The sequence below is a fragment of the Pseudopipra pipra genome, chromosome 22, assembly GCF_036250125.1.
Source record: "Pseudopipra pipra isolate bDixPip1 chromosome 22, bDixPip1.hap1, whole genome shotgun sequence".
NCBI lineage: Eukaryota > Metazoa > Chordata > Aves > Passeriformes > Pipridae > Pseudopipra > Pseudopipra pipra.
In genome coordinates this window covers 3552150-3575553 of record NC_087570.1, presented here as the reverse complement: position 1 = coordinate 3575553, position 23404 = coordinate 3552150, and the positions used below count along the sequence as shown (strand labels likewise).

Genomic DNA, 23404 nt, shown 5'->3' with positions numbered 1-23404 from the left:
GGCAGGAATCACATCAGCAGCTGAAGGGAGGGCACAGAGCCCCGTGCAGAGCCCTCCCTCCCCAGGGGGAGAAGTCTTGCACCACCCCAACAAACCCAGGAACGCTTCGTGCCATTGTCATGCAAATGCTTTTCTTCCCTCCCCGAGCGTTCCCGAGGTTTGCTGGAAGCCCCACAGACTCTTCCCTGCCCACCTGAGGCTTGTCTGGATTTGGCAGCAGAGTTGTCAGGAAATGTTTTGCCTCTGCTCACCGATGACCTGTTCTGTCAGACAGTGGTTTTCCTTCTCCCCTCGGTGCCCATTCCCTAAGTGCTGCTCTGCCACTGTTGGGGTTTTCCCACCCCTGTAATGAAGGAGGGTGTGATTTTTCCCTGACATGATGATAATCACAGGGAACATTGGAAGTTCCTGCTGCGTCTTTTGCCCTCGGTGGGTCGGGGGGTGTGACCAGCAGAACAGGATTGTGGAAGTGAGGGGCCCAAAAGGGACAGAGCAGGGCAGAACAGCCCAGGGCAGGAGGTCTGGGAGGGGGGGAAGTGGCAGGGAAGGCAGGAGCAGTGATGGGAAGGCAGGAGCAGTGATGGGGAGACAGGAGCAGTGATGGGAAGGCAGGAGTAGTGATGGGGAGACAGGAGCAGTGATGGGGAGACAGGAGCATTCCCAGCTGAGAGCAGCAGGGTCTCAGAGCTGGAATTCTCAGCACACGTTGGAAATATCCAGGGATGAAGGGAGGGGAATTTGAGAATTAACATTTTGTGTGTGGACACCTTATGTGGCACGTTGGAATTTAAGGGTCTGTGTGGATTTGGCCAATTAGCCTTTCCCTGCCTCAGCAGTTTTACACCTCCTGGGAGCCCTGGGGGAGAGACACAGGAAACATTGCAGAGATGTCAGCCCCTGCCTGGGCAGAGACCTGCCAGCATCCCCTAGAGCCAATCTGTGTGTACATAAAATATTTCACATGTGGAATATGCCCAGTCATTCCACCATCTATCTCCCTCCACTTGGATGTGAACCACGAAAACCTGCAGTGACCAGACAGGAGGACAAAGATCTCTCTCAGCAGCATTTGGGTGTTCCTTGGTCTTGTGTTGACTAAACCCTGTGGCTTTAGCTGGTGGGAGATGGTGGGAGGAGCTCTGTGGATTTTATTATTATTTATTTGTCACTGGCCAAAGGGAGAGCTGGGTCTCTGCCAAAAAAAAAAAAAAAAAAGACAACCCAAACAAAGAAGGAGCTTCAAGTGCAACTCCTGCAGCAATTCTCTGGCTGAGAGGCAAACTTATAATTGGATCACTTGTTTGTGGTATGAGGATGTGGGTTTGCCTGCTAGAACTGGCTGGGAATAATTTTAGGGGCTAAACAAATGTTTGTTATACAGTTGAATCATAGAATCACTGAATGGTTTGGGTTGGAAGGGACCTTAAAGCTCATCCAGTTCTACTCCCTGCCACGGGCAGGGACACCTTCTACTGTCCCAGGTTGCTCCATGCCCCGTCCAGCCTGGCCTTGGGCACTTCCAGGGATCCAGGGGCAGCCACAGCTTCTCTGGGCAACCTGTGCCAGGGCCACCCCACCCTCCCAGGGAAGAATTTCTCCCCAATATTCCATCTAACCCTCCCCTCTGGCAGTTTGAAGCCGTTCCCCCTTGTCCTGTCCCTACAGGCCTTTGCAAACAGTCTCTCCCCATCTTTCTTGTAGCTCCTTCAGGTCCTGGAAGGCCACAATCAGGTCACCCCAAAGCCTTCTCTTTTCTGGGCTGAACAATCCCAGTTCTCTCAGCCTTTCCTCATGGGAGTGGTGCTCCATCCCTCTGGTCAGTGTGGTGGCCTCCTCTGGACTAGGAGAGAGAGGTGGATGGATTGGATAGATAGATGGATAGATAGATAGATAGACTGATAGATAGATAGACTGATAGATAGATAGATAGATAGATAGATAGATAGATAGATAGATAGATAGATAGATAGATAGATAGATAGATAGATAGATTAGATAGATGTGTATATCTGAGAATATTCACCTCAGCCATGCTAGTTTCTGTTTAACAACAAAACATGACATCAGAATGCCTTGAGCACACACTTGTAATCCTTGTGTGGTGACGTGATCCCCAGGTTTGTAGGAGAAAGAGAGGCTGCTGTGGAGGATTTTCCCCTCACAGAGAAGAGAGAACCAGAGGAAGCTGAAGGCAAACCCTCCGTCGTGGCAGTTCCTGCAGTTTTTAACACTTGCATCCAGAGGCCAAGGAACATGAAATTGTAATTAGCAGAGAAAATAGGAGAGATGGAATCACACTCTATCAAGGACAGCTTAAGTGTAGCCTCTGAAATGGCTGTGTCAGCCACTGAACTGATGTGCGTTTTTAGACGCTTATCTAAATTAGTTATTAGAACACAATCAGCTCCGTGTCTCAACCTCTGGTGGTGATGGCCCCGAAGTTATGCTGGGGATAAATTTGTCCTGTGTGTTCAGGGCAAAGAACCAAATTCCTCTGATGTGCAGAGCTCAGATCTCCTCGTGTGTGCCTTTCTCTGCGGCGAGAGCAGCTCCCACTTCCCCCTTCTAAAGGCAATAACATTTCCAGCCTCCAACTTATCTCTGTGACACGACCAGAACCAGCACTGAAGGCAGTTTACAGAGGCAGCAAACAGTTGGGGTTACACGGGTGTAATTGAGGGCAAAATCTGTCCTGACATCTCCAAGTGCCTTTCCAGAAAGGAGATATAATTCCACATGAAAATTCTCAGATCCCTGGGAAGAGCGTGTGACTTCCTTCACAGCCATGTGATTTATTTTGCTGGCCCCTGCATGAGAGGTGAGGTTAATGTTAAATAACAACTCTGCTCTATTTGCAGCGCCGGTACCTTCACGTTATCTTTGCTAAATACCCGACAGCTCAGAGATGGAGGAGCTTAAAAAAAAATAAAATAAATGTCCTAAGCGACCAAGTATTTTATTAATTGCCCCTTGGTAATTTGGAATTCTGCTGCTGTGTCAACTTCCTCGCTGCACAGAGCAGCAAGAAGCAGCATCAGCTGTTTATCCAGCAAAGCACTTGTGCATAATCTTAACATTCAGTGCAGGGGCAGTAACAGCAGCTTAATGTGACTAAGACGGAGCGTGAGCCTAAAAGGTCTGATGGGCTGGAGCCACAGCGCAGCCAAAAGCTCCTGCCAGAGCCATAAAATTTTGTACCTTGCCTCCCACCGAGGACACTTCCAACACATTTACTGGTAATGCTGATAAACTGTTTAGTTATTCCTGAGAACGAGGGGACTCGGAGGGGACGCGCGAGGCACGTCGGACACGGCCGGAGGGTGGGAGAGATGTGATGCCCAAAGGGAGCAGCACAACGCCAGGGATGCTCTGGGCACTGCCATGGGATGCTGGATAACCCACCTTGTGGCTGCCCCACCCCTGGAAGTGTCCAAGGTGAGGTTGGACAGGGCTTGGAGCAGCCTGGGATAGCGGGAGGTGTCCCTGCCTGTGGAAGATCAGATGAGCTTTAAGGTCCCTCCAAACCAAACCATTCAGTGACTCTGGTTTTTGGTCTCAAGCTGCACCAGGGGAGGGTCAGGTTGGACATCAGAGAGAATTTCCTCATGGAAAGGGTGGTCAGGTGCTGGAAGGGGCTGCCTGGGGAGGTTTGGAGTCCCCACCCCTGGAGGTGTCCAAGAAAGGGCTGGTTGTGGCACTCAGAGCTCTGGGCTGGGGGACAAGGTGGGGGTCGGGCACAGGGTGGACTCAAATCATCCTGGAGGTCTTTTCCAACCTCAGTGATTGTGGGATTTTGTGATTCTGTGCCCAAAATCCGCGGTGCCAGGGCAGGGGCAGGCTGTGCTGGGAGCAGGGGGGACTGGGGGGGCTCACACTCCCATGTCAGGGCAGCAGGGGATGGAGACACCCCAAAAACAACCCCTGTGATGGCTGAGACACTGGAGACATCAAACCCACCCCCTGAACCACTGCGGGGGGAAGAGGGGAAAGGGGTGAGGAAGAGGGGGATGGGGAGGAGGAAGAAGGGGACGGGGAAGAGGAAGAAGGGGATGGGGAGGAGGAAGAGAAGGGAGGGGGGAAAAGGAGAGGAGAAGAAGGGGATGGAGAAGGATGGAAAGGGGGGTGAAGGGAGTGGGGAAGAGGAAGATGGGGAAGAAGGGGAAGGGGGAGAAGGGGTGGGGAAAAGGGCGATGGCAAAGAGGAAGAAGGGGATGGGGGGAGAGAAAGGGGAGGAAGGGAATGGGGGAAGGAGGGATGGGGAAAAGGGGGATGGGGAAGACGGGAAAGAAAGTGAAGAAGAGGTGGAGAAAAGGCCCATAGGGAAGGGAAAGGGGTTGAGGAAGGGGGAAGAGATGGGGGGAAAGAAGGGGGAAGAGAAGGGGATAGGAACGAGGGTGAGGAAGGGGGTTGGAAGAGGCGGAAGGGGAAGGGAGAAGGGGCTGTGGGTATGAGGGGGCCGCGGGGAGGGCAGGGGGGACACCCCCCGTGTCCGGGCGCCGCCGCCTTTGTGCCCGCGCCCCGCTCCGCCTTCGCCCCGCTCGCCCGACCCCCTTCCATCGGCCGCCGCCATTGGCCCGCCCCGCCCTCCGCGGCGCGCGGCGCGGCGCCTCCTCCAATGGCGCGCGGCGTTACTGCGGGGCCGGCGCGTGCCGCCGGCGGCGCTGGCCGTGCCCGGCCCGTGCGTGCCGTGCGTGAGGGCAGGGCCGGGCGGGGGCAGCGCGGGGGGCCCGCACCGGCCGCTCCTCCTCCTCCTCCTCCTCCTCCTCCTCCTCCTCCTCCTCCTCCATCCCCTCCTTGTTCCCCGGGAAGATGCCCCTGGGCTGCCGCTGCTGAGCGCCGCTCGCTCGCCGTCCCCCCCTTGTTCTCCGCCGCCGCTTTGTCCCGGCAGCGCCCCGGAGCCGCCGCGGATGGTGTAGAGCCCGCAGAGGTGGGTGGTGGGAGGGGGGCTCCGAGGGGTTTTGTTGTGCCGGGCTCTGAGGCCCTTCCCTGTTATCCAGGGAATCCAGGGCTTGGAGCCGTGGGGAGTGCGGGAGGCGAGGGGAGGGAGCGCTGGGAGAGGGAACTCCGCCGGGAATTCGGGGGGATTCGTGTGTGTGTGTGTGTGTTTGGGGGGATTTGGGGGGGTGAGAAAGTCCCTCGTCGGAGTTCTGGGTGCTGGGTCTGGCTGTGTTTGGTCTGTGTGTGTGTTTGGCTTTTTATTTATTTAATTATGAATTTATTTCTTTATCTGTGAATTTATTTCTTTATTTTACCTCTTTATTTCTTGCAATTCTTTATTTCTTCATTTGTTTCTTCGTTTCTTTATTTTATTTCTTTCAATTATTTTTTCCTTATTTTATTTCTTTATTTTTCTTCATTTTACTTTATTTCTTTATTTCTTTATTTTTTTTCTTCGCTTTGTCTCTTTATTTCTGTGTTTGATTTCTTTATTTCTTTATTTTATTCATTTATTTCATTTATTTTATTTCGGAGGTTTTGTTTGTTTGTTTGTTTATTTCTTTATTGCTGCCGTGTCGTGCCTGCCCTGATGCTCAATAGAGAGATAATGCTCTCGGAGAAAGGTTTTTAACTTGTGAACCTTCTAAATGAAAGGGATATATGACTTAAATATATATGATTTAGGGAAAAATCGAGTGAGCTGTTCAAAAGACACACACTTGTTTTCGTGTGTGTGTGCGGGTTCAGAATTGTGAAATGAAGATTTTATGCAAATGGATTTAATCACAACATTTTCAGTAGCATAGGAAGGGGTGGGGTTTTTTTTCTTTCTTTCCTTTTTTTTTTTTCTTTATGTGTGTGTGTGTGTGTTTGTTTTGTTCGGTTCCCATTTTCTCCTTCCTAAAGCGTGAAAAGAAGATGCCCAGGATCAGAAAAAAGTAGTAGGAGGTAGAAAACATTGGAGGCTTCATTGGCTGCTGGAGAAATTGCTGGGAAGGAAACAATATGATTCATTGTCGAGGTGCCTTTGCCCCTTAGATTTATTTTTACGGGCTGCTTGCAGTTATTTTGGGTTGCTGGCTTCTTATGCTGAGTTTTTCCTCGAAGCAGTGGCGTTCTTGGAAGATTGGGAGCTCGGGAGGTTTTTTGTGCTGCTGTTTGATGGCTGTTTACTCCCGGGTTACCTTGGCCGGGTATGGAAATCAAAGATATTTATTTTGCTCGTGCTCTGATGTCGCTGAGTTGAGGAGCCTCTCAGCCGCTGGTTCTTACTGCTCAAATGTCATAAAAATGCTTTTTTTTGGAGCAAACCCGAAGTGGTACAATTCAGGCAGCGTGTCTGCTCTTAAATGTGGGTTTTAACCAGATAAAAATGAACACTGTGTCAAAAGAAGTAGTCGTGGGTTGTAAAAGGCACACGCCACGTTTTTGAATAATGTGCAACGTACAACGGGATTTTTTTTTTTTTCCTGTCGTTCTGGGATTGCCAGGCAAACATTTTGGTGGGTTTTTTTTGTTTTGGTGGGTTTGGTTCTTTTTTTGTACCCAGCTCCCTCAGAACTGAGAAATCCATGGTGGTGGTTGAGAGGCGTGGAAGCGTTTCTCTAATAATAAAAGCACTCCTGGTAAATACGCCTCATCTCGGCTTTTACTCCTCCGGTTCGTCCCATAAATCGCGGAGTGGGGTTGATTTCGGTGGCCTGGGTGGGGGGACGAGTGATTTTTGGGGATTTGCGTGATGGTTGCCGAGGTGTGGAGGGACGGGCGGGAGGTGGATGCACACAATGCCCAGGCTGGGAGCTCATTGTTCTCCGAACGCTCCGCTGTGTTTGGGACCGGGCTCTCTCGCTCACACACGGCCTCTTTTTCCCTCGGAGCACTGAAAGATCGGGACCGAGAAGCGCTGGCTGCCTTTTCCTCCTTCCCCAGAGCGGCCTTTTGGTCCCTCGGCAAAAAAGAAAATAGTAAATTAGAAGCTAAAGGGCGCCAAAACATTGTGTATGTTCTCTCCTCCTCCCCTCCCTCTGCTCGGTGTCTGGGAGTGAATGTGGAGAGGGAGCACATGAGGTGAGACTCGGAAGTGCACTCCATTGAACCCCTCGCAACTTTCTTTCGTGTTCCACCTTCTCCACCCCCCCCAAAATGAAAAAAAAAACAAAACAAAAAAACCCAAATTGGTGCCCTTCAGGTCTGTGTGTTGGCTTTGGGTTGTTTGGTCCGGAGGTGTGTGTGTGTTTGTGCGGGGAAAACTGCTGCCAAGGGGGGGGGGCAGGTCAGATGAGTGCGTGGGGTGGCAAAAGGAAATGTGCAGAGTTGGCTTCGGTGTGTCCATGGTTTCCTTTCCCGGGGACTGTTGATGGCTTTTGTTTTTACAGCAGCAGCTTGGAAAAGGCCAAAACGGGTTGTAGGATATGTGGAGTTGGAGTGGCCCCATAAAGACCATGGAGCCCTTGCAGGACTGGGACTGTGTGTGGGGGGGTGTTGAGGCTGTGAAAGGGCAACTGCTGCACGAGGGGTTGAGATTTTTGGGTTGTTGGCTTGTTGGGGGGGTGGTAAAATCTCAGTCAGCTCACTGGTGACTTCAGCTGGCTGGTGATACAGAGGTCTGCAGGAGTGGGTGAAAAGATAACATGTGGGTGTTGAGGAAAAGTTGCCAGTGTGCTGGATCCTGTGGAAAATAGGAAACAGTGACTGTCATGGTTTAATCATGAGGCCTCCTGGTTTTGTTTTTGACTCTTCAGCTGACTTCAGTGTGCAATTGGGGTAAATGACTTCATTTTCCTTTTACCTGAATAACTCGTGGTGGTTGCCTCTGGGTTGAGGACACTTTTTTGGGGTATTTTTCTCCCACTCCCATGGCTTTGGTGTGGCCAGTGGTAATGTCCCTGTGGGCTATTGTCTGCAGGAATGCTGTGCTGTGAGTTCAGAGAGGTGCAGTGAAATACTTGTGCTGCCTCTCTGTGGCTCAGAGATTCCTGTGCCCTGGGAATTTGTGCTGTGGAGTGACAGAGAGAGGGATAACTCTCCATCTGGACAAAGCTTTTCAAAATAGGAGGCATTCCTAGGGCAGAAGAGGTGAGTGCAACTGGGAGAGACAGACCTGCCTTAACCAGTAATTAAGTAGCTGGATTAAAAACCAGTGATTTCTTTGCATCCAGGGATTTGTTTTACCTTAGGGTGGGAGTTGTTTGCATGCAGAGTCCTTCCTGGGGAGCTGTGGGTATGGATTCAGTGCTGCCACAGCAAAAGGCAAATAACCAACAGTGTTCAGGAGCATAAAGAGATATGGTGGGTACAGTTTGTGAAGCTGTGAATTAATGAAGCTGTGCCAGGGCAGGGTCGGGTTGGATCTCAGGCAAAGGTTCTTCCCCCAGAGGGTTTTTGGGCACTGCCCAGGCTCCCCAGGGTTTGGGCACAGCCCCGAGGCTGCCAGAGCTCCAGGAGGGTTTGGACAACGCTCTGAGGGACAGGGTGGGATTGTTGGGGTGTCTGTGCAGGGCCAGGGGTTGGACTGGATGATCCTTGTGTGCCCCTTCCAGATCTGTGATTCCATAATTATTAATGCAGATTGCAGCTTAGGTGAGAAAAACCCGGCATTCTGACATTGCAGTTCAATAACTGGCTGGTTTAATAACACTCTGTTTGTAAATTTACCATCACAGCTGCAAAATGCATCTCTCAGTCCTAGCCGTGTTTGGCCCATAAAGAAGTTATTTCACTTTTGGGAGTGGGAGGGAAGCAAGTGTGCTCTGAGCATGCAGAATTCAGCAGGGCTGTGTTAGTGGCCATGTAATGGCACAGCAGAAGGTGTGTTGTCCTCTCTGCACTGCTGTTCGTGCACTGAGATGGCCTGAGGGGAGCTTTGATTTCATTATGAGCCATATTTAAGGACACTGTAAGCTCCAGGAACATCACACTCTCTGTTGTTGGTGTATGAGTACAGTGCTCGAATTGTGATTAATTTCTGGTTTAAAAAAAAAAAATAATGACAATTGGAAAACAATTAGTTATTATGTGATCCTGAAATGAGATGAGGGAGTGACTACATAAATTAAAAAGGGGTGGTTGGGGTCAGAGTTAACTATTAAAAAAACCCCAAACAAGCTTGAAACAACCAGCTCTTAAGTTTCTAATGTAGAGGTTGGTGTGTTTTTTTAGGATGGTGTATGAGTACAGTGCTCGAATTGTGATTAATTTCTAGTTGTAAAAACAAAAAAAGAGACAATTGGAAAACAATTAGTTATTATGTGATCCTGAAATGAGATGAGGGAGGGACTACATAAATTAACTCCAACCCCAACCACCCCTTTTTAACTACAAAAAAACCCAAACAAGCTCGAAACAACCAACTCTTAAGTTTCTAATGTGCAGGTTGGTGTGTTTTTTTAGGATGGTGTCCTGGCTGGACTAACTATTTTTAATGTTCAGCTATTTTTCACTCTGGTTTTGCTATATATTGCAGTTGTTACAGTTGCATGAAGCCTGAACAAATCATCCAGTTTGCCTTAAAGGGATGCATACTCTGTGATTTTAGCTCAGGGCTTAAAGTTCAATCAATAGGCTTAAAATACTGTGTATTTCAAGAGAAACCCATCTTTGAACCACAACAGAACAAAACCCCCTATTGACCGGAGACCTGTTTATTGAAGGTGGTTGTTTTAAAAGCTTTGCAGGGCACTGATGTGGAGGGGGGGAAGCTGGGAGGGGGGTGAGGCTGGCACAGCTGGCACAGCTGGCACGGGGAGGTGAGTGCCATCAGCTGCCCTTTGGAAACGGCTTTTCCAGCGGGGAAAATCCAAGCAATCCTGGGAGCCAGGGAGGTGCTGGGAGGGGGATCCCCGAGGATCCACAAGGCTGCATTGTGGCTTTGCCAGCAGCCTTTTGCACCAGCTCTGCTCGTGTTGGTGGCTGTGCCCAACTGCTCCTTTCAGAGAGGCTGAGGGGGGAACAAAGGAGCAAACAAGAGCTGAATGCTGCCCTGGCTCCCTCTGCTTTCCAGGGCTGCAGGGGCAAGGGATTGCTGGAAGGGACTGAAAAACACACACAGATGGAAATATTAGCTGGCTGTTCCCGCTTCAAAAGGTGTTGGGGGTTGGTTTTGTTTTGGGTTTTGGGGGTTTTTTGATGCAAATGTCTGTTAGTTTGGAATTGTAGGCTGACCTGGAGAAAAGTGAGACTGGCTTGGATGCAAACATCACTTTCCCCTCTAGGCCCAGTGGGGATAATAATCACCTTTTTCTTTGGAATTCTTAGGAATGTGTCCACGGAATGCAGCTGTCAAAGCTGATGGTGTTCCTCTGAGTTCGAGACATGAAGGATTTATTTGTCTTTGGCATCTTAATTCTGTCAGAGGTGCAACTCTGAAAATTCAATCAGTTTAGGTATTGCCTAGATTTGATAGATTAAAAAGTAAATTTTGAGGATTGAGTTATTGAAAAATGGGCAATTCTTTGAACGTGTTGATTGTCTTTTTTGTTCTTCCTACAGAACACAGATGAGAGGTTAGTTCACTGTTATAAGATTCAGGGTAAGTGGAAGAAAATGAGTGCTCATTAATTTTGAGGTCTTAGTTGATCTACATATTTAATCTGTAATAAAAAATCCCTTACCATGGTATTATTAATCCCTGGTACTGAGAGTCAGCATTGGCCTGTTTCAAATATGGAACAGGATTTCTGTTTTATGGTGATGGATGTTGCCTGATCTTTTCTAGTGAAGGCTGTAGTGTAAATTTATTTTCATAACCAGCAGGAATAATGAAATTTCTGTTTTAGTGTTTCTGCTGAGGGAACAGGAGCTTGTAAGTCCTGAAATTTGCCCCCTTCATCCCTGTTGCCAGTTAAATCCTCTTTTTTTTCCCCCCCCTATTCTTCCTGACAGTGGAGGGGACGAGTAACATGGCTGTGGCTGCCAAGCAAAACTCCAAAGGCTGGTTTGTGTCTGGCCATGCCTTGCTGGGGATGTAATTAATTAGGGAGTTTTTTCCTATCCATCTGCTGGCTTGCACAAAACTTTCAGGAATGCTGGGATGAATGTGGCTGGTTGGAGATTCATTACTGGCACGGAATGAGAGGAGAAGGGAATTGGGGAGGAGGGGAAAGGGGGAGTGAGGTGAATTAGGGAAGTTTGTTTTCTCTGAGAAACTGGGTGAAAGAAGGAGAAAGGAAGTGGTGTCATCCAGTGCTAATAAATATTTCTGTGTGTGGATGATGAGCAGTGTCTCCTTTGTGTTGGTCCTTTTCATGTGGTCAGCGGGTTTGGGGTGCAACAGGCAATTATTGGGCACTTGGCCCATCTTCCTGCAGATATTCCTTCCTTTTTTTGGAGCATTGTGAGTGTCAGCTGGTCTGGGAGCAGGCATATATAAAGGGGAAACATTCCTGTTGCATATTATACTGAAAACAAATAAAAACATTAAGGAGCAGAATTTCTCCTTGGCGAGAAATCACCTTTAACATTTTTCATCAGGCTTTTGTTTGGTTTGACACCAATCTGTGTGTGTGTGTTCACACCAGTTCTCCCACAAATGGATCTTCATCTAGAGTTTGCCTAATTCATTTTAGGGGACTAAAAAAATGCAGAAGTGGATGTTCACCTAGAGTTTGCCTGATTTATTTTAGGGGACTAAAACACAATGGATCTTGTTTGATCTCAGATACCTTGCAAGTGCTGTATATTAGATTCTTAGGCAGGTATTGGTTGTTAAACTCTGGATCTTACAGTTGGAATTCTGTACATGGAATCATGGGAGTGGGAATGTGTGTAGGGGAGTGGATGGGGGAACCTACCTGGGGGGATTGTTGGGGATGTACATTGGGACACACATCACCTATACATATATATATATATATTTGGTTAGACTGCACCATGTTTTAAACCTCCAATGATTACATGGGAGCAGGAGGGTGGAGACTTGAGTGTTTTGGGGTGGTGGACTAGAGAATTAAACCAGACTGTGATGGTTTCTGTCAAAGCTCACTATTTTGGCAACCAGTTTATTCCCTGGTTTGAAGAAAATGGCAAATTCAGTTAGTAATTAACTATGTATTACAGGATGTTAGGGGATCAGCAGCTTTGTGCTAAATATCAAAGCTATTAAATATATGTGTTTAAGGATTATGAATCTTCTTGAACAAGTGTGGATGTGACAGTAGTCTGCTGATGCCAACGTCCACAAGGGACTGGAATACATGGTGTTGATGCTAAAATGCCTCTTTATCTTCTCCTTGATTTAGGAGTCTTCATTCATGCATGTTAAAATGAAAAGTGTCATGAATATGGAAGAAGAAAGTGCTGCACATCCCGGAATTCCAGTGCTTTAAGGGTTGCATTTCCCTGAGAAATACCCAGTAAAAAAATCAGGGTGTCCAGGCAATCAGGACCTTCAGATTGGCTTGGAATTCAGAAAAAGGACTTGATGTGTGGGGAGGTTCTTCAGAGCAGTTGTTTCCTGCTTGAGGTGAATAAAACACACCCAATTTGACAGCAGTTGTGTGTCCTGGTACCTGCTGTGGCTGTGCCAGGGTGGTACCTTTTGTCTCAGAAGGGATGTCTCCATTAAAGAGCTTCTAATGAGGTCGGTGCAGGAGACTTTTAAACACTTAATCCTCATTTTTACAAACTGGGAGCGAGGTGCAGGAAATCTAATTTATGTCTCTGAGGTCATTCATTTTCATGAAACTTAATAGACCTGCCTCTGACTGCTCCTTAAACCACTGAATTATGTTCCTTGCCTTCTAATGTGAACCCTTAAGATGGCAAAACTTTCCTCAGTGATTCAACAAACTTACTTCTCTGTACACTGAAAGGTTTCTGTGAATCAAATGCCCAGCTAGTAAGTCATCAGGGGGTAAACTGGCTTACCCTAAGGCTAATTTAGGCTGAGCATTTCATTTCTAATGTATTTAATTTGTAATTCGACTTAACCTGTAGGTTTATTGTTGTGTCACACGCAGGTTTATTTGCTGTCACTGGGAACAAAATTGAAATGGGCACGTTTTGAGTGAAGTAAAATTCATTTTGTTTTCTTTTTTGGAGATCCTGCTGTGATTTGCCCCTTGTATCTGTGGTTAATCAGGGAAACCTTCCTCTTGAAAGGAAACTTAGGCAGAATCCGAGTTCTCTTCCGAGCTGCCCTGGTTGCTGTTTGAATTCTTCATCAGAGTTTGGAGATATTGGAGGGCAGTAGGTGAAAGGGTAGTGGTGCAGGTAGTCTGGTAATCTTAAGCTTTATTTCTTTATTTTTTTATTGTGGTCATTCTTAGGGAGGTGCTCAATTTATCAGTGGCACCCTGTTACATCTCACACGTCCTTTAGCAGGGCAGCACAAATGTAACACGTTTATTTTATGCCTCTGCTTAGATTTTTTTTCATAATTATACCCATTTCCCTCCTGCAGACTTTGAGATTCCACCTGCTCTGCTTTTCTGATGATTAATCTGAGTGTTTGAGGATATATTTCTTTCTCTGAGTCTCAGCCACTGTCACAGCTCACCTTCCAGGGCCAGCTTTGTTAAACAGCCTGTAAACAGCATATCTGCTCGTTCTTCTGGCTGGAAAAAGTCATTTGATTCTTATTTCCTGCTTGTCTTCATGTTGAATGGCCTCTGCCTTTTATTGTTGGGCTTTATTGTGTAAGTGCATGCTTCTCTTTCCACGGCTGGAATGTGTGAGGAATGAAACCGGCCCTGCCCGTGTTCCGTGGCTGCAGCCCTGCTGCAATTAATGTTCTCTTTCCCTGCACTAATTATTCATCAAATGACTCCTTCCACAGCTTTTCTCCCAAAGTAGGAGTTTAGCAAGATGTGGGAAGTAATTACTTTTGCTTGTGTGTTCAGTCAAGTCTTCGGAGTCCCCGTGAGTTCCGGTGACACTTCTCCTGGCTGGGACTTCTCGGAGCCCTCGTGCACGTGTTGGATGTTCTTGGGTAGAAAGAAGGGATTATTAACCAGTGAGGCCTCTTGTTTATGACATTCTCTTTGAAACCCAGCGTGTTTCCTGTGTTAAATCCCAAAGATCCCATAATTAGGTCATGTCTTTAATTCCTGGAGATGATAAAGGGTCACGCTACACGCACACAGCGAGAGAGGCTGCAAGGGCTGCACGTTGTTCATTCCTAACAAGAATTTACATTTTGGTATCACAATATTTGGATTGTGCTCCAGACACTTAAAAACCCTCCCCAAAAAACATGTTGCCTGACCTTGAGCTGAATAACTCACTGCAGTTGTGTTTTCTGTGCTGATGAAATAGGTGTGAGGGTGCTTTGCCATCGTTATCAGGAAGTTTTATAGTTGTTAAGCAATCAGAAAGTGCCAATTTTCTATATCTGTTTACTTTGCTAATCTGAAAATGTGTGTTTAACTCAGTTAAACGTGCCACGTTTCCTTTTGCAGGGATCATGAAATAGGTAGTTAATGCTTTAAAAACACAAATAATGGCATATTTGCATCCAGGTCCATGTGAGTGCAGATCAGCCCTTTCTCACTGTACCTTTTAATTTAAGACATGGTTGCTCTTCTTTTACTTCAAAGGCTAATTCTGCTGGCAACTTTCTGTTGTATCTTTGCATCTGTTATTTGTCTGGATGTATCAGCAGCATCTATTTGGTATTGCTTGTCCATGGCAGAGTAGTTAAGGATCTTCTGGTAGCAGCAGCTGTAGAAAATATCTAATTCTTTGGTATTGAATGGAAATTATTCTTATTGTTTTTTAAATGCCTGTTCTGTTAGCTGTCAAATTTGAGTTATATTGATTTTTTTTTTTCCCCTTGAAGTTTTAGAATCAATTTCTGGCTCGCTGTTTTCCTTGGCTCTCAGAACCGTTTCATGCTCTAATTCTTGTTCTAAATCAAGTTTGCCTTTAAAATAAGCTTTGTAGGAATAACTAACTGTAACTTCTTGCCCCTGATTTACTTCCTTGTGCTTTCAGCAGAAGAGATATGTCTTTATGTGGGTGATAGCAGGGTGATTTTGGGGGTTACTGATGGAGAGTTCCTGTATTTGGTGTCCCTCCTGTTCCTAATTGACTGCTCAGTCAGGGCACAGTTCTCAATCAATACTGGAAATTCATTCTGAGTAATGTTCCCTCTTCCTCCTTCCAGTGAATGAAATTGGGATTTTGCTTTCAAATGCACAAAGGTGGAGTTATAAATGTTGAATGAGCCTCTTAAGATGGACAGAGGTGTCACCCATTAGGAAGCTCAGGAAAGCCAGAAGGTTGTTTCTCAGGTATTTCTGTTTCTACACTTTCTCAGGTATTTCTATTTCTCCACTTTCTCAGGTATTTCTGTTTCTCCACTTTCTCAGGTATTTCTGTTTCTACACTTTCTCAAGTATTTCTGTTTCTACACTTTCTCAGGTATTTCTATTTCTCCACTTTCTCAGGTATTTCTATTTCTGCACTTTCTCAGGTATTTCTGTTTCTACACTTTCTCAGGTATTTCTGTTTCTCCACTTTCTCAGGTATTTCTATTTCTACGTGTTTGGTTTTAATAAAAATCTGTTCTTTAGGATCTAGTTCAGTAGGAACATGATTTGAACTTCATTTAAATATGGTTCTTTAGAATCAGGCTGTGGTCCAGTGGGTGGATGAGGAATAAAATCCGTGTTCTCACTGAGCTCTCTCACTGTCCCTGGTGAGAGGAAGGGTGGGCTCCAGGGAAGAAATGAGGCAGAAGTGATTAATCCTTGCAGCAAACACTGATACCTGTGTGATGTGAAGTCTCTGAAGTCCAGGCAGGTCTGTTCTCTCTGGGGCTGGATGGTTTGTGAGTTGCACCTTTCTGTCTGTGATCAGAAGAGGTGGTGGATGTGGTGAGAGACCAAAATGTTCTTTACACTTTAAAATAAAACATACAAACAACTCTCAGGGAGCATGTCTGGGGAGAAGAGGATTTCCTTGTTTTATGAGTGGACTTAGGCATGTGTATGAGTGTGCTGGAGTTGTTGAATGGGACTTATTTTTTCCCCTGCTAATTGTTTTTTTTTTTTTTTTTGAGAGAAAATGAAGGCAGGGTCCACTGCTTTCATATTCCACATTATGATGATACAGAAGGACACCAGACTTAAAAGGGACCTTAGAAGCACCCTTTCAATGCAGCAGCAAAGCCCTTGTCTTCAGTGTTTAAGTTCAGTGCTAAAAAATATTTAAGTTTTGAAAGTAAAGTGGGTTTGTTTGTTTTTTTTTGTTTTCTGGTGGGCAGAAGCTATTTGGGAGCATCACTTAAACACCCCTTTGAGATCTCTGCTGCTTAGTTCCTTGATGTTAACAGTTCTCAGGTCATCAGTTCCTAGGCCTTGAGGGGCCAGTTGTCCCTAGCCCGGTGTGACTGGTGCAGCTGGGCAGGACTGTGGCCTTCCCAGAGCCTGCAGATGGGAAGTGTTTGGCAGGAGGAACTCTGGGCTTGCTCTGCTGACTTGATTAGCTATGAATTTGGGCTGCAGATGAATTGGCTGTCAGGGAGGGCTGGAGGTGTTGTCTCTATAGCACAGCACAATTTTTAGGTTTGATTTTTTCCGTCGTCGTTTTGGTTTTTGTGGGTTTTTTCTTTTTTTTTTTTAAAGCACTGGTATCAAAACAAACCTTGAGTGCTCTGGGGACTGAACTGGAAGCTTCACATCAGTGAGAAACTGTTTAGAGATGAAGAGTGTGCAGAAATTCTGACATTTGGGGGTAGCCCTGGGTAATAAAATGCATCACATCGTTTAAGAGGAGGGAGCTGTAAACGCTGTTACATCTAAAGGAGCTGCTTTCCAAATGTGAGAGAACTTCCTATGAGCAATAGCACCAGTCCCTGATCCCTCCAGGAACTGGATATCCATCTGAATTACATTTGTCTGCTAGGATTAGCCCAGTATATTCCTGAAAAGACAAAGCCTTTGTATAGTCTGGCTTCTTTTGATGATCCTGAGCTTGAGGAAACCCACATTTCTCTGTAGTGGTAACTCATTCAGCTGTGTCTAAAATTTGATGCTCTCTTGTTGGAGGCAAAAATATTTGCTGTGCCTTTAGTTCTCAGGGAAGTGTCAGAGCTGAAACATGTTTGAAGGAATCTGTGTTAGATCACAAGGTTTAATTTTGCTTGCTTGTGCACTTTTTTTTTTGTCTCCAGTGTGGGATTTCTTGCTATTTTCTTGGTGTGAAAAGAGCCCATACCCTGCCTTTCCCCCTGGCATAGTCCCATCCAAAAGAAAGGTGGGGAAAAAAATATGGAAAACTTGCTGGTTTGGGGAATGTGCTTCTCCACAAGAATGTCACAGCTCACCTACACATCCCTTCATTGTGTGTGTGTCAGGGGAGTTATTTTAGAGCTCATTAGAGATCTGTTTACTCCTATATGTTACAGACAGTTCCTTTGGGGACTTGGAGGAACTCGGGATGACCCAGCTGGTGTTTGAGGTGAGAAGGTGGTTTGAAGGTTTGGGATCTGGGCAGGTGCCACTCCTGTGTTTGTGACAGGTTTGACTCTTGGCACCACGTGGCAGAGGAAGATTTTGGACTTCATTCTTCTCAGTCAGGGCAGTGAAGGGTTGGAGACACCCACAACCTCTGGAGTGTCCACTGAGTGGCCAGCATGGACCTGCCTGGGCTGGTTCTCACTGGCCACAGGTAGGAGGCAGTGGCTGTGCTCAGGGTCAGCAGAAAAAGCTTTCTGGAGGCTTTCAGGCACTTTAAAATGTTTCTGACTGGGTTTAGAAGAAGAGCTGGGAAAGAGCTGTGGAGATGATTACTAGGGGAGCTGGGGAGTGCAAACTGTATTTATTGGAAAGGGGCCAAGCCTTAAACAGAACTGTAAAGACCCGTCTCCTGATCAGCTTTTGAATGTGAGAAGAGCTCCCCAGTCTGAATTACAGGGCTCTGCTTAAATGATTACATGAGGTATGGTTAAAAATAGCAAATGTCTTTTATGTCCAGTCAAATAAGGCTCTTGGCAGTCAAATGAAATCTGTGTTGACTTCCATCTGACAGCCAAGTGACTCAAATTCTGTGTTTCTTGAAGGAAAATGGCTTTTTATTTTTTTGTTTCTGATGAATTCCATTGTAGCCTGTAACAATGAATAATTTTGGACTGGATTTCCTTTATAAGAGTAGGATCCATAACTGCAAGCAAGCTTTAGTTCAGCTATTTAAAATAGGTTTGGCTTTTTTTTTTTAATTTATTTTTAATGCTGTGCTAAGGCAAGTTAGAATTTGTGAGGACTGTTTTTTTTTCAGTGTGAAATGGCCTGTTGGATGCTTCTTTAGCCTGTTTCTGTGCACTTCAGTTTGCCAGATTAACAGAGCTATTAATAATAGCCACTCTTGCTCTTCCAGCGTGAAGGAGTTGGTGAGCATGGAGCTATATGTAGTTTGTAGTTTTAATTAAACTTGTACTGGGATTATCTTGTATTACCAGCTACCTTCTAGAAGATTATGTTCATAAAAGGTTCATGAGTTGTTAAGTGGAAGAGATTAAAGTGATTGTTGGCATGTTAGTAGAATTATTTGTTGCCTACGCAGCATTTGTTCATAGCTTTAATTTGCCAGTAATGGCAGACAAGTAAAATGCAACCATCTGAATTTTAAAACCTCCACTGGCTGACAAAACCAGGCTGTATTTCAGAGGGATTGTCTTTTTCAGTATTATTATTATTTTAATGTGATGTTTAGTTGTTTAGAAGCACCGAGGGGAAGAACGGGTCTTTTCTCAGTGTTTCTGCCCTGATGAGACTCTTTAATGGTGTGACCAGAAACGTCTTTTTATTAAAAAACGGAAACCCACTTAAAGCGTGGAGGGCACAAATGAGCACCAAGGGCTGATGAGCGGATTCTGCAGAGAAGGAGATGGTTCCTATTAGAGTGGCCTTGTAAATCCTTGCTGTGCCGGTCATTTAATCAATATGGGAGAGGTGGGGAAGGGATCCCGGGCTCAGATAGATAATGTGTTTAAATACAGTGCTTAGGAGGATTTTATGTATCCAAATGCGTTTGGAATGAGCAGTGCAATGGTAATGAAGGACACGGGGGGTGTCTCTGCTGTTATCAAAACCCATTAGCAAGTTGTGCTGTGCTTCAATGCCCCTCATTGTCCCTCTCCGGGTTCATCCCCGAGCACTGGCAGGCACTGGCCTCTATTCTGGGCCGGTATAAACAGCCCCAATGTGCTTCCCCCAGTGTGAATAAACATCTGTTTAGCTTTTAATAATGGATACCAGGCAGGTTGTGGAACTTAAAGCTGCGTTTGGATGTGTGTTTTTAGCTGCAGCAACTTCAAACAAATGAAGGGGGTGATATGGCAAGCTGACGTGGTGTGGTCATGCACGGTGGAAACGTGATTTATTCTATTGACAGGTGATCAGTGGGATGAATTTGTGTGTGGAATGTGTTCCTGGATGGAGTCAAATCAGTTTGCAGCACAGTCAGTGATGCTGCACAAACGTGTTGCACTTATTCAGCTCCGTGTGTTTTGTAAGACAAATATTTTCCCCTCCCGTTTTTAACAAGGACTTCCCTTGTAGTTCTTTGACTTCGTGTGGGCTGGGGGAGAAGGAGTGGATTGGAGCTGTGCATCATCCCAGGCTTTGCCAGCACTGCAGTCCCAGGGCTGATCCCACTGCTGCTCCAGCTGCCTGTGGAGCCCTGACATTCCCAGCGGCTCCCCCACGTGCTGATGCACTCATCTCCATGTGGAGATGGTCGAGATGATTAAGAATTCTAATGTTAATTGCTCTTTGCTTGCCAAAAATGTTTGCTGTTGCCAATCTGTGCAGTTTATCTCCCTGTGTGCCGTGGCTGTGCTCTCTGTAAACGTGGGCCTGGCTGGTATGAGGGGATGGCCTTTAGGGGTCAGGTCAGATGGGTGTGAATTTAATTTAAAAGCTTATAAAGCACTGCCCACTCGGAGGGTGCTGTTAAAACACAAACCCTGCCCGGAGCAACCTGCAAAAACCAGGCTTTCAGTGCCAAACTGGTGAGAAAGTGTGTTTTGAAATGTAACTCCTTGGTTTCTTAATGTTCTCCCAGATAGGCAGTGTAGACATGAGAGCTCTTCACCACGTGGTGGCAATTTTTCTCATGGAAAGGAATTTGTGTGGCTAGAAAGCCTGAACTTTCCTTGCTCAAACATGAAGAATGCAAGCATGCTTTAGGTTAGGCACGAGAATTACACTGATCCCTCTCTTTTCCAGATGTGCCGAGGTTGGGAAGGGGTGTAGATCACAAGAGACTATCAGTGATAAAAATCAACATTCACTCTGTCCTTGAATTTAGTATTTCACACATGTCTAGTCTGTAAAATGCTAAATGCAGTTTTTTCAATTATAAAGGCTTAGCGAGGCTTAGAGACGATTCTCTGAGATTGTAAAATATGTACTATTTAATACATAATGCAAAAGGAAAAGCTGGTTTCTTAATGTAAGAACACGAAAATGGAAGCAGCTGCAACGTTATGCCACCCTGATGCAGCTTTGATGCTACACTTTTAGCAGTGGATTAAATATTGATACCTCTTTCTGCCCCCTCACCTCCCAGACACTCCTAAAGCTCTTGCAGTTGTTTGTAAGTGTTTATAGAAGAGCTGGTCAAGTTTCTCTGGGTTTTTCCACTGCTTTTTTGTGAATTATTAAGAGTTTAGGGGGACAAAATGTGTGAGCAATTTTCTTCTATAAATACACGAATGTGTTGGCGAACAAGAAAACTGCAGAACTATTTAAGCTCCAATGAAACATGTTCCTGTTGGTAACGAGGTCTGTGATGTCCCTTGGCTGCAGCAAGATCAGACCCAAGATCAAGTAAACAGTGTATGAAGCGAAACTCTAAAATGGGAAATAAATGTGTAATTATATCCCAAATGAAAGGCAGATGTCAGGAACCCGGGGATTACAAGGGCTGGGATGAAAACCAGGCAACAATCTGCTGCTTGTTGGACCCACATGTCACCCTCGAGTGGGAGTTACCACAGAAAGCAGGACAGTGGGGAAAAGTCCTTGTGCTGCTGAGGATTAGGAAAGGAGGGAGGTTAAGAGGAGATTTACAGGGCTGGCAGAATGTTCTGCTGGGACTGGAAAGGCTGGAGTTCAGTAGGACAAGGAGCTGCCTCCTCCAGCAATCCCTCGGCTCCCGGGGCAGGGTGTGCAGGTCTGTTCACAGCAGGAGCAGGGTCAGGGAGAGTTCTCCCTGTGTCACTCTTGGCTCCTGACTCTAAGCAGCTTCCTGCAGCTCTTGGATTTAGTTTAGCCCATCCCCACGTATCTCAGCATCTCTAACTTGTGGTTATGACACAGATTCACTGAATGATCTTTCCTTACTGTCAAAGAAGCTGGAATTTCCCAATCCTTAGCAGAATCCTTGGAGTGAGCTAAAGGTGGCACTGTGCAGCGTTCAAGTGGAGCTGGAGGATCACTGAAAATGATTTTAGGTTCAACTCTGAGCTCTGTAAAACACTTAGTCTGCTAAATTCTGATGTGTCTATTCAGTCCTCACTGTGGTGGAAGTGAATTCAGTGGGAGATGTTGCAGGACTGGTCTGTACTGACCCACATATCAGCAAACTACATTTATTTTTGTTTTCAATTTCCATATATTGCCTTGCCTTGCTTCTTTTATTTCTTTATTTATTTATTTTGGTGCTGTAGCAAACTGACTACTGGAGTTGTCAACCTCGGGCTGAACAAAGACGTGCTCAGCTGACATGAGTGAAAGGCTGTGCTTTCCCTGCTGATGGATTGTTTGGCTCCCCTGTAGGGGTGTGTTTGCAGCTTTATCACTCAGTGAATAGTCAGAGGTTCAAGGTTTCCAAGCCACACAGATCCCTCATTCTCTGTGTGTTTTTAGCTTATTGTGGCTCGGTGGCAACGTTGAATTGAGTGCTGGCAGAAGTTGTTGTGAAAATATTTTCCCTCTGTACTTGCACCTCATCTTGCAGTGGGGAAGGCAGGTGTTGGGGAGCACCTGAAATTTAACTCCAGTTAAATGACAGAGCAATAAAACAAACCAGTGGTGGTGCTTGAAGTCTTGAGGGAACCAAAAAATATAAATCCTCTTGTTCTTGGAGGGTAATCAATTTTATTTTTTTTTTAAATTCTGGGAGGAGAATTAGAGGGCAGTTTTTGATCCTGTCAGTGGGTTGGTTTTCAGCAGCAGCAGGTCTATGGGAGTGATCAGCCTGTCTTCATATGGGATAACTGGACCAGGGAGTTATGTTGGAGAGGTGTGAGAGAGCACAATATTTGAGTAACACTGAGCTTGTTTGTAGAAACTGATGCTCTCAGCTGTGTTTCCTCTGAGCGTGGCTTGTTTGTTTTTAAAGGATTTTAAAGGAAAGAAAATGTGTGGGGACACCTCGCAAGTATCCGGAGGTAGAAGCAAAGACTTGGTTGTGATTGTGCCTAAAAAGAACCTCCCTTTCCCCCTCTAATCACACTCAAAAGTCTCTCAGAAGGTGCTTGTGTTTGTTGCTCACACAACTGCTAATTTTTGTTCCTTTGGGGATGCTGTGGCTTCCTGGGAAAGAACATTGCCTGAGGGGTTTGTAGGGACCAGACAGCCCCACTTTTTGATGTTTGCTGGAGGTGGAGTAAAGAACCCTTTGAGTTCCATCCAGTTGTGCTGAGCCTGTTCAGGCTTTCCCAAACAGCTGCTCTGAAGCTTCTGTAGCCACACCATGAACTCAGCAGCTGCTGGGGGTGGAAGCTGGGCCTGACTTGCCCTGAGGGATCAGGTCATCGCCATTCCGGGCACAGAACGCAGTCGATATTCCCCAATCCTAATAAAACCCGGCAGCTCTCCCAGCGCCAGCCCAGGATCGTGCCTGGAGACTCTCCCATTCCCAGCCTTGCCAGCAATAAGTCTTGTGGCCTTGTTTTTCTGAAGGCCCATAAGCACTGGGGTGATGCTGGGGGTGGTTTCTGGGAGACAGGTCGTTCATCTCCAACCGGCTCCTCGGACGTTCTGACTGGAACAGCGGGAAACACTTTTTGGGGTTCCCCAGGTTTTTGCCTGGAATCTGCTGCGTGTTGGGGTGTGTGAAGTGGATGGATTTGCATCTTGCTCTGCTCTGGGACAGGGGAGGAGGGTGGTGGGTGTGAGAAGCCGCCGCTGCAGAGCTGCTGTGGGAGACAGGGGAGGCAATAAATGTGCCGAGTGCTCCGTTCTGAAAAGCAGCGTGAGCAGAGAAGAGTCATATTCTGTGACAGCACAATCAATAGGGGCCTCTGTGGAAACAAATGAGAGTTTTATCTCTCGAGGCTATTGTGGAGGGCAGACTGAGGCAAATGTTTAATGGGTTCATGCTTTGGAAATCATTCTGTAACTGTAAGGGAGAGGAACGGGCTTTTAAAAATTGAGTGAGCAATTATGAAAAGGAGGTTGGTCCCTCTCCTGGAAATGGCTCGTTTTGTCAGCGTCGAGTCGGTGTTTGAACAAGCACTGGGGAGTCAGCAGGCAGAGCAGTCACACAGTGCTGTTTGTGTATTTATTTGGTGTGAGTT

At 46.2% G+C, this 23404-nt stretch overlaps 1 protein-coding gene across 5 annotated transcripts in view; it reads left to right on the top strand.

Annotated features, from left to right (window-relative positions):
• Window positions 1-4739: 4739 nt before the first annotated feature.
• The window catches only part of RERE (arginine-glutamic acid dipeptide repeats), a 204006-nt gene continuing 185341 nt past the window's right edge, over window positions 4740-23404 (top strand). For 2 of the 5 annotated variants that reach the window (XM_064678476.1, XM_064678475.1), the window contains exon 1: window positions 4740-4927. The gene's annotated coding sequence lies outside the window, so the exon portion shown is untranslated. The remainder of the gene's footprint in view (window positions 4928-23404) is intronic. The other 3 variants (XM_064678478.1, XM_064678477.1, XM_064678473.1) reach the window with 2 other exon arrangements.